Raw genomic sequence first — 11,446 nt, forward strand, 5'->3', positions numbered from 1 at the left:
ATCGAACTGCTGATCTCTTGGTTAGCTGCCATAGCACTTATCCACTATGCCACCAGGGTTTCCTCTTATAGAACAGAGGAGTTCATTTGACGTCTAATACATTCATTCGCCACACATTCCACTTCCATGAAGTCCCCACCACGCCCACGACCTTGTCTTGGCAGAAAACTAAGCACAGACCTACACCCACACTCTCTGCCCCTCGGTGTCTGCCGCTAGTGCCAGGGCACAAACTGCAGAAGGCATGCTGAGCCCGGTCCTTTTGTTCCGGTCCCTAAAGGATCAAGTCCAGTCATGGGGAATTGAAGATCATAGCGACTTACACCGGCAGAGAAACAAGCCTAGCGTTTTTCAAAACATTTTTTGGAACCTGACCGAGATTTCCCTGCCCGGTGTTTGTGAAGGAATTGGGAGCCTGTGAGTAGCATTTCTTGGCTATGATTTATTTTATGATACTGTTAATTTTAAGAATCGGAAAGTGTAAGCGCGGGGGGAGGAACTGCTCCTCGACCATGAAAATGTCCTGAAGAAAAGCAGAAATTTCAGATGAATCAATTTTGCAACCGCATATTGCTCTGACAAGCAAGTTTCCGTGGTGTAGTGGTTATCACATTCGCCTCACACGCGAAAGGTACCCGGTTCGAAACCGAGCGGAAACAGATTTCTCATTCTTTTTGTGAATTCTGACTTTACCTCCAGAAACTCTTCATCTGAACATGCTTCAACCAAGCCCCTAACCTTCGCTTTCCTTTTGTAGCACCAGACTTTAAATTAAAAGTATAATGTAGTTGACTCGCCTTCTAGCCCGCCCCCAGATGCTTGACAGGCACTCCATTTTCCATTGTGTTGGAAAATTTCTGCAGCTGAGAGAAAGGCGAGGTCTCCATCGTCTTCAGGCACAGGATTCAAAGTGAAGAGTCCTGAGACAATAGTGCGGCTGATGTATGCAAAAAAAAAAAAAAAAAAAAAAACCCATGCCATCGAGTCCATTGCGACTCAAATTGAAGCTATAGGACAGAGCATAATGGCCCCATTGATTTTCCCACAGTGGCTCCTGCACTGGAACTGCTGACCTTCTGCATAACACCCCAGCTGTTAACCAAATCTCCACCAAGGCTTGGGATACGGAAGATACCCAAAAACAAACTTGTTGCAGGTCGAGTGGATTCCAAGCCATAGCGAGCCAAGAGTACACGGAAAAGTGTCCCATAGGCTTCCAAGGAGCTACTGGTGGATTTGAACTGCTGACCTTGTGGCTAGCAGCCATACCTCTTAACTACACTACCAAAAAACAAAACAAAACAAAAACCTATTACTCTAGAGTCAATTCTAACTCATAGCAACCCCACAGCAGAGAGTAGAACTGCCCCATAGCGTTTCCAAGGAGCGCCTGGTGGATTCCAAATGGTGACCTTTTGGTTAGCAGCCATAGTATTTAACTACACTCCCAGGGTTTCCGAAAATGGAACAGCTGATCTTAGAAGATGTACAGGTGCAGGGCCAGGAGTAGTGAGGCTAAAGCAGGGTTACTAGAATCTGTTTTTATATACAAGTTTGATAAGGGGTTACAGTTAATGGTGGAAACCATTATGTGTGACGGTTTGTTAAAATCGTTATGAAAAGGTCCAGAAAGGAATAAGAGTACAAGCGGAAACTCACTGTTTCTTTGTTTTCCCTACCTAGACCTGGAACGTTCCATGAAGGGTACTCTACCTTAACCAACAAAGAACTATGCCACTGAGAAGCTATGCTGTCACAATGGAGCATGTTGCAATTTCTTTTTGATTCAACTGAGAACCCATTGTAAGTCACCAAGCCAAGAACACATGTTGCCAGTTTGTTCCCAAGGAAAGCTTGGCTTAGTAACTTAATGGAATCTAGCCAAAAAAGACTCCTTAAATCAATCATGTTTTCCCATGTTATCTTTCTCACCTTTGACAATAATGTCATTTTTCTTAATTCACTTCCTTCCGTAATAGTATATTGGAGACTCCCTGATGGTGATTCAGTGGATTCAGCTAGTCTCTTGTGCTCAGCGCACACTGGCTAATACCTCATTGCAATAATCATCTTTGTCTGTGCTGAATAAAAATCTCATTTGATTAAATTTGATTCTGGGGTCATTTTCCTCATGACAGACAAAATGGTGGTTGTCAGTGTAGGAAGAAGTAGTCAGAGTCTGGAAATATTTTCAAGAAAGAGAAAAGAGAAATTTTGGACCAACTGGATGTGAGGTATGAGAGAAAGAATGAAATAAATGATGACTTCAAGGTTTCTTAGCCTCAAAGAGTGAAAGAATTGAGTTGCCATTAACTGAAATGGTGAAAATTGGATGTAGCAGGGTTCTTAGAGAAAAATGGGAGTTCGGTTTTAGACATGCTAGCTTTTAAGATGCCTAGTATAAATCATTCAAGTGGTAATGCCAAGGAATCAGTTGTGTATAGAAGACATGAGGTTAATGGAGTGGTCTAGACTGCAGATACAAATGTGTGAGTTGTAGACATATAAACCAAACCCATTTTCATCAAGTAGTTAAGGGCTTGGCTACTAGTCAAAAAGTCACCAGTTCAAACCCACCAGCCACTCCACAGGAGAAAGATGTGGCAGTATGCTTCCCTAAAGATCATAGCCTTCGAAACCCTGTGGGGAACTCTACTCTGTGTCCTATAAGGTTGCTATGAGATGATGTAGGCATGCAAGTGATTTAAATCATGAGAATGGGTGAAATTACCAGGGAGTGAGTGTATATAGAGAAGAGATTCAAGGACCAATCTTTGGGAGATTCTACTATAGAATGGGTGAGGAGAGGCAAAACAAACACAGGATATTGAGAAGGATAAGCCAGGGAGGTAGAAAGATAGGCAGGATAGCAGTGTCTCCGAAGTAAAAAAGAAAAAAGAGTTTTAAGACAGTAAGTGTGTTTATTGACACTGAGAAGTTGTCTTAGTTTCTCAATGCTGCTGTAACAGAAATACCATAAATGGTTTTCTTTAAGGAAAAGAAATTTATTTTCTCAGTTTAGGAGTCCAGATTCAGGGCCAGCTCTAAGGGAATGCTCTTTCTCTGTTGGCCCTGGGGGAAAATCTTTGTCTCAGTTTCTATAGCCCCAGGGTTCCTGGGTTCCTTGGTAATCCTCACATGGACTTCAGTCTTCCTCCCTGTTTGTTCTCCCTTATCTCAGTGCCAATCTTTTGTTTTTGTGTCTCAAAAGTAACTAAAGAAATATCCTACACTGTTATAACAAAGAAAACTGCTTCCAAAATGGGATTAAATCTCCAGGTGTAGGGGTTTGGATTCCAACACATATTTTGGCAGGACCTAATTGAATCCATAAGAAAAGTTAAGAAGGATAAGGTCTTGAAACAGTGAGAAGTCACTGGTAATCCTGACAAGAACTTTCCAGGAACTGGTTGTGTCAAAAAAGCGGAAGGTAGGGGATTGAGAAACAGCAGGAGAGAAACTGGAGACAGTAAATCTGCATAACTCTTTAGAGGGGATTTTTTATAAGACCACCTGAGAAATAGGATAGTAGCTAGAGGGATATGTTGGGTCAAGAGAAACCGTTTTAAGATAGGAGATGAATAGCATATTTGAATGTTCATGAGAAAAACACGATAAGAGCAAACTGAGAAATTTCACACATTCACTCTGACTTTAGCACAGATCTAGATAATGGTAAGGGGGGCAGGGGGAGTCTCCCTTCATGGACAAATATTATACTGAAAGCCAACTGGTAGTTAAAATTAAAAAAAAAAAAAAAAGGACAATATGTATTATGTTTAACTGTGATTATTTCAGCAACTAAACACCAATTTCCACAGCTGTTAAGGGCAGTGCAAGAGGTAAGCAGACAGTCAGGTAGAGGACATAATCAGATAAAGTGCTTGAGGGCCACACGGAGACACAGTGTACTGGACCCTGAAAAAGGGAGAAGGAGAAAGAGATGCTCAAATGGACAGCCACCATCAGAGGCACGCCCCATCCTCAAGTCCATCCCCACTCCCAGTTTGGTTTTCTTCACTAAAATTTCTATCTTAAGGGTTTATGTCACTTCTTCCAAAAAAACTGTTTTGCCTTTTTTTCTCCCACTCCCGCTAGAGGGGGAGCAAATCGGGTGTAAGTGTGACTACTGAGGATTAAGAAATTTAAGTCATCATTTGATCCAGATTTAATGTCACAGAGGCTATTTTCAAAGCTCAGCTGAGTGCAAAGGAAGGACAGCAAAATCTTTTTAATGGAAAAGCAACTTCTTCCTTGGCCCCTACGGGGATCGAACCCACAAACTCAGCCTTACCACCAACATTTAGGTAGCTGAGCTAAGCAGCCACCTGTGCAATGTTTCCTCCACATTCAGAATGCACAAAGATTGCTCCTTCCCTCTTCACTCATCCAAAGGATACTCTCTTTTACATAATCTTAACTATGACTAAATGACACTATGTTTTCAAGCTTCTCTTTATGTTTTCTATTTCCCCTTTCCGCACTTCCGCAAGGAGAAAAAGAAACACAAAAACTCTACCTCCAGCAGGAATGAATTCGCTCCTTCTGTGGAACATTAGACGTTCTGGAGCTCGTGGATTTCGTCCGGACAGAAACATTCACTAGAGATACACCCCCCCCCCCACACCCCCATCGCCACCGAAGGAGTTGGTTGATTTGTTCCCAGCTCAGGGCGTGAGGATTTCTTTCCAGATGGGAAGGAACCTCCTAGGCGGATCTGCCCTGCTGGCTCCTGTATCCCGGGGTGATGCCACTTCTCTGTGCTTCGTGAAAAAGTCCTGCGGTGAGAATCGCTGTTGGTGTATTTTGCGATTTTATTGTCATTAGCTGCTTACCAGGACTGTACTATCCGGTTCTTCACCCTTCTGGCATCCCCGGTGCCCGCACAGCAGGGTGGTTGGCTCAATAAACTAAGTTCACAATTGGGAAAAGGCGTACAGTAAGTCATGTTTCCAATGATCAGGTCCTAGAAAAACAGAAGAAGGCCCTAGATTTTGCTAAAAAGAAAATATGTTCCTTTAATCCTTAACTGCAATTTTCTAACAGTGGAGTTCACAACGCTCAGATTATTTCGGACGTGTCAAGCTGCTCTCTCTTCCCCAGGCACCCCCGGAAAAAAAAGGGACTCTGGGATGGAGAAGCACAGACACCACCATATTCTGTGGACTGATCTGGGGGAAATGCCATCTCTAAACTCAGCACAAAGTGTGTGGGTCAGCCATGCCAAGTGATGCTTAAGGCAGAGCCTGGAAAAAGGCAGCTCACTCCTAGCTAAGCAGAAAACAAAAGGTCTGTTAGGGGAAAACTGATTCCAAAATGGGATTAAATCTCCAGGTATAGGGGTTTGGATTCCAACACATATTAAAAAGGAAGGGTAGAAGAAAGAAAAGAAAAGTATATCAGTGTTTACATTCTCCTCCAGTAAATCAAATAAATGGATCAAGCAAACTGCAGGCATATTTCAAAGAACTAGGCGTGTGTCAGGCAAAATATAAGGATGTTTGATGGCCCATGGCTGGACAGTATAGAGCCCAGTCTTGCAAACCACCTAAATCCCTATGTATCTGGCCCTGTTGCTTGTCATTTCGGGGTCATAACCCTGCAGCTGCCGAGCCCCAAGTACTGACCTACGGGCCTCCAGAGTTCACTCTTAAGAACCTTGAACACTGGTTCCTAAAGGATCATTTTCTTTCACTAGAGAGCATACACAGGAGAAATTGCCATGGGACAGTATTGAGGAGTTTCTTGAAATCAAATCCTCCCTTCTCCCATGCCAGCCTGCTTGTCTTTACAAAGGAACTGGGTACTTGAGGGAAGACTTTGACTATTATGAGTAAAGGAATGTGGGTAATTTTAATACACAAATAGTATGAGTGAACAAATCACACCGTCACTGTGACAATTTCCTGAAGGAAAAGGCTTTGAGATTATCCACGCTTTGAGATTATCTAGAAAAACTCTAGTATATCCTGTGCAGAGAAGTTACGACTGAAAGGAAGTTTCCTTGTAAATGCGGTTATCGCATTTGCCCAATGCAGGAAAGGCGTTGCTTTGCAACCGGGTGGGAAATGTCTGTTTTTTGAAAGTTAGAACTGAACTCATTTTGTATCAGAGATCCTCCCTTCTAATCCCACCAATAAAAACCAAACCAAATCCGTTGTGGTTGAGGCAATTCTGACTCATAGTGACTCTATAGGGTGGAGTAGAACTGCTCCAGAGAGTTTCTAAGTGGAGCCTGGGGGATTTGGTTAGCAGCCTTAGCATTTAGCCACTTTGCCACCAGGGTTTCCACCCAGCATCTGAGTGTATGTATTTTGATCAACCTACAAAAAACCTCACACCCTCTCTGAAGTCCTGGGCTTGAAAGCAAGACAGTGTGTCCCTAGAGACATTGACACCCAGGTGATTGCTCGACCCACAGGGCTTGCCAGCTGCTCTCATCTCCCCAATTGTCTTTGATTCCCTGGACTCCAAGTGGGTGGAGGTGGGTGTCAACTGAATGAGGTGCCTCCCCCAGAAATCCCAGGCTGCAGGGGCAGTGGATCAGGCTCCCTTCAGAATCCAGAGAGAGGGATTTACTGCTTCATGCCAAGTGAAGATTTCAAATTCTAGAAGGAAAGAGCTCCTCTGAAGTGAGACACTAGGGCCTTCAGAGTCAAGACAAATGTCATTAGGAGTCTCCATTGATTTTTTTCTTTTTGTCAAATATCTTGCTCATTTGGTCTAATTAACATGATGTGATTAATATTGTGAGAAGGATGTCTGGTGCATTATATACCAGAATGATGTCTGGTGTATTTAAAGTAGAGTAAGAAAATCAATAGTAACGGCAGCACAGTGCCATGAGGAGAGTAGTAGCAGAAAAGGCCAGAGAGGAAACTGAGTGGGGAGCAGGGAGATTACGCAGCGCCTTGCAGGTCAGTATAAGAATTTTGACTTTTTCTTTCTTTTTTTATTTTATTTTTTTGAGTGCAGTAAGGAGCCAGTGCTGGATTTTAAGCATTGAATATAATAAGGAGTCCTTTTGGGGTTTTAAAAAGGACCCCCTTAAGCATTCTGTAGAAAGCATCTTTTTAAAGTAAATGGAGGAAAACTCAAGACATATTAAGAAATGCTAATAATACTCCAAATCCGAGAATATTACAGCTTGGGGAATGCTAGTAAGTATTAAAGTGTGAAGAAGTGGCCAAATTCCAGATACATTTTAAAGATAAAGCAAAGAAAGTTTTCTGAGTGACTGGATCTTGAGAATAGAGCAAAAATGGAGACAGTGAAGATGCCAAATTCTTAGTCCTAACCAGCTGGAGGAATAGAGTTGCAGTTAAGTGAGATAGGGATCAGTATGGTTGGAACAGTTTCAGAGGATAGATATGAAACTCGGTTTGGGATATGTTAACTATAAAATGCTTATTGTAAGACTTCAAAGAGGAGATATCCATTAGGCTAGAGGTACACAATGGCACTCAGATGAAGACCATGGGAAATGTAAGTCATTAGACAATGAGCTTAGCAAGGGGCTTACAATAAATGGAGAAGAGAAGAGGCCTAAGGATTGAGCTCTGAGACATTCCAGTGTTTACTCAAAAGCCAAAGAGGTCTTTGGATCAAAACAGGCAATGTCATGTTCCTCCATAAAACAGTCACTTCTTTCCTACTCACCACATTCAGATTAAAATCTAACCTCCCTACTGTGAAGGACCCTCCGTGACCTCCCTGTTTCTGCACCTATTATTCAACTTAGTTTCTCTTTTCTGCACAGTCTGATTGAAACCTACAACTGCAGCTACCCACACTCCACTTACTCTCTATTCCATATTCACCCAAGGCTTGAATTCCCCCTCCATTCAACTACTCTTCAACAACTTTACTTATTTTTTAAATCCAATAAAGTATAGATTAGCCAACAATTAGTTCAGTAAGTTGTGATCAGTAGGACTAGGGATGATGCCTCTTTTTTGTGCTTCGGTGAGGAAACTCTGTGATTGGTATCCATCATTCTACTCAGTAAGTTTATTATTACTAAATCACTGTGGGAACATTTGTCTTCAAGATCAATTGAGGTGTCCCTTCCCTTTTTCTAGTTTGCCATTTCCCTAAGGACATCAGGTACTTCCAGTGACCACCATGGGATTGGGCTGCTTAATAGTTACTTTAAAATAAATATTAAGGCAAATTTTTGAGAGAATTTAACAAACTAAAATGTGTGTCAAATGGAATCTCTGTTTATCCTGCTGATTCGATCTCAAAAAAAATAGGCAGGCTTGAGATTGTGCTAATAAGAAAGAAACATGCTTTTCCCCTCCTTACCCACAATATTTTCATCAGTTCGTGTTTTAGCTGCCACAGAAGGAGACATAATGTGACCTTTCTCAGAGGCTGAGAAAGCTCTCCTGTCAAGAGTTTCTAATACTTCCGGGACAAGCACATTTTCGCTGGCGAGCACTTTCACCAAGATTCTGCCTTCGGAAAGTTTAATTTAGAACCTAGTAGAAAGCCGATTGTTTCCAACATCTTGGGGAAGGATTAAAAGGTATCGGACACTGAGTTTATCGGGTATGAGTGAGACAAAACTGAAGAGAAGTTCATATGACGTCTAATAGACTCACTCGCCACAGATTTCACTTCCACAAAGTCCACACCACGGCCACGACACAGAACTGGGCGCAGCCTGACACCATGCACTGTGGACCTCAATCACTCGCCCTACTACCGGGGCACAAAGTGCAGAAGCCCTACTACCGGGGCACAAAGTGCAGAAGCCCTACTGAGCTCAGATTGTTCGTACTAGTTCCTAAAGTTTCCAGTTGGGATACCTGGAGATGAAGATAATTACGCCTTGCACCGCCAAAGAAATGAGCCTAGAACTTATCAAGAAAGTCATTGGAACTCGCCCGAGATTTTTGTACCTCGTGCCTGGAAAGGGATTGGGTCATTGGGAGTAGCGTGTGCTTGGCTATGATTTTTCTTGTTTTGATATTGTTGATTGTAAGAATCGGAAAGTGTGAGGGGAGATAAATACTGTTCAATCCTGAAGACACATCGTGATACAAAGGCACAAATTTCAGATTAAGCATCTTCCAAGCAAAAAGGTATCAACAGAAATAGGTTTCTGTAGTGTAGTGGTTATCACATTCGCCTAACACGCGAAAGGTCCCCGGTTCGAAACCGGGCGGAAACAGACTGGTGGTTCTTTTCTTGAATTATGAATTTGCCCCAGAAACTCTTCATGTGCATATGCTTACGTTTCAACCAATGCCATAAGCTTCACGTTGCCTTTTCAACCCCAGACTTTAAATTACCAGAATAACAGCCCACTTGCTTCCTTGTCTGCCCACAGCACCTTGGCAGGTCCTCGGTTTTCTTCTCGGTTAGAATACATTGTGCAGCCGCTGCAGTAGCTAGGCATAGGAAGAGGCGAGGTCCCCATCAGTTCTGGGCACAAGATTCAGAGTGAAAGGTCCTGAGACTGCAGTGTGGCTGCTGTATGCAAGAAGCATCAAGAAGCCAATTGTAACTGCTGCAGAGTGAGCAAGGTGGAGAGAGTACTAGGAGCAAACAAATCCAGTGGACACTTGTTAGGTCTGACAAAGCGTCAATGTAAGGAGAATTTTCTAAGAAGAGAAATGATAGTGTTTTATTGCGGAATAGGTAACAACAACAACCCAGGTCAGAGCATCTTCGAACTCTGAAAGAAGAGAAGTATTTTTATGCATGAGGGTTAGGGACCACAGATGAGATAGGTAAACCTGTTGTTGTCAAGTTGATTCAGACGGATGGCGACCTATAGGACAGAGTAGAACTGTCCCATAGGATATCCAAGGAGAAGCTGGTGGATTCTAACTGCTGACCTTTTGCTTAGCAGCCAAGTTCTTTTCTTTTCTTTTTTAATGTTTTTATTGTACTTTAAGTGAAAGTTTACAAATCAAGTCAGTCTCTCATACAAAACCTAATATACACCTTGCTATACCTACGTACTGTCCCAGTAATGAGACAGCACACTCTTTCTCTCCATCGTGTATTTCCGTGTCCATTCAGCCAGCTTTTGTCCCCCTCAGCCTTTACATCTCCCCTCCAGACAGGAGCTGCACACATAGTCGCAGTGTCTACTTGATCCAAGAAGCCCACTCCGCAGCAGTATCATTTTCTGTATTATAGTCCAGTCCAATCCCTGTGTGAAGAATTGGCTTCAAGAATGGTTCCTGCCTTGGGCTAACAGAAGGCCTGGGGACCATGATCTCCATGGTCACTTTGATCTCAGTCAGACCATTAAGTCTGGTCTTTTTAGAAGAATTTGAGGTCTGCATCTCACTGTTGTCCTGCTCCTTCAGGGATTCATTGTTGTGCTCCCTCTCTGGGCAGTCATCGGTTGTAGCCAGGCATCATCTAGTTCTTCTGGTCTCAGGCTGATGTAGTCCCTGGTGTATGTGGCCCATTCTGACTCTTGGGCTCATACTTACCTCCGGTCTCTGGTGTTCTTCATTCTCCTTTGCTCCACGTGGTTCAGACCAGTTGTTGCCTCTTAGATAGCTGCTTGCTAGGGTTTGAGGCCCAAGACGCCACACTCCAAAATGGGATGAAGGATGTTTTCTTAATAGATTTTATTATGCCAATTGACCAAATGTCCCCTGAAACCATTGTCCCCAAACCCCCCGCCCCTGCTACGCTGGCCTTTGAAGCACGCGGTTTATTCAGGAAAGTTCTTTAGCAGCCAAGTTCTTAAAAACTTCACCACCCAGGCTCCCTGAGATACGTATAAGGTGTAAATAAACCTTCCATAATGTCAGTGAATGATCACAGATTTTGGGAGACAAATGGCGTGCATAAACATCATTTCAGGGAATATTCTCATCTTTCCCTTTCTGGAACATTCTTATCACTTGCTTGTGCAAAAGTCACAATTTTGTCGTACATCAGTTACAAGGGATTTTTCTGAGATCAAATATATTTTTATCATATGACTACATAGTCGTTCACTTAAGGTGGGGTTCACCTATTTTGAAAGCAGAAGAAAAAAAGAGATAAAGCACAAAGCGAAGTTTCAATTCATACGTGCGCCAGTGGATCATGCCATTAACCCAGTTTTAAGGCGCTCTTTCACAAATAACTCCTCTGATCATGAATCTCCACTGAGAATTCTTAATACCATTACATTAATGCTTTCTTTTCCATGGACCCCTGGTGGTGTAGTGGTTAAGAGTTCAGCTGCTAATTAAATGATCAGCAGTTTTAATCCACCAGCTGCTCCTTGGAAACCCCATCGGGTAGTTAGACTGTGTTCATAGGGTTGCTATAGGTCTGAATCGACTCAACAGCCATGGGTTTGAGTGCTTTTTGTTTTCTTTTCTTTTGCATGGATGTACTCTATGGATGTTTTCCTTCTGTACTTAAAAGATCATATACAGACGCCCTCTTTTACCATGCCATAACTCATATTCTTTGCTTCTGT

General features: G+C 42.7%; 2 non-coding genes across 2 annotated transcripts; both read left to right on the top strand.

The window, feature by feature from the left end:
• The first annotated feature begins 586 nt into the window (after window positions 1–586).
• On the top strand, window positions 587–659 carry TRNAV-CAC (transfer RNA valine (anticodon CAC)). The gene has a single exon. It is a non-coding gene; the product is annotated as a tRNA-Val (tRNA).
• An 8,446-nt stretch (window positions 660–9,105) lies between these two features.
• TRNAV-AAC (transfer RNA valine (anticodon AAC)) lies at window positions 9,106–9,178 on the top strand. The gene has a single exon. It is a non-coding gene; the product is annotated as a tRNA-Val (tRNA).
• Window positions 9,179–11,446: the final 2,268 nt, after the last annotated feature.

The sequence above is a fragment of the Loxodonta africana genome, chromosome 1, assembly GCF_030014295.1.
Source record: "Loxodonta africana isolate mLoxAfr1 chromosome 1, mLoxAfr1.hap2, whole genome shotgun sequence".
Lineage (NCBI taxonomy): Eukaryota > Metazoa > Chordata > Mammalia > Proboscidea > Elephantidae > Loxodonta > Loxodonta africana.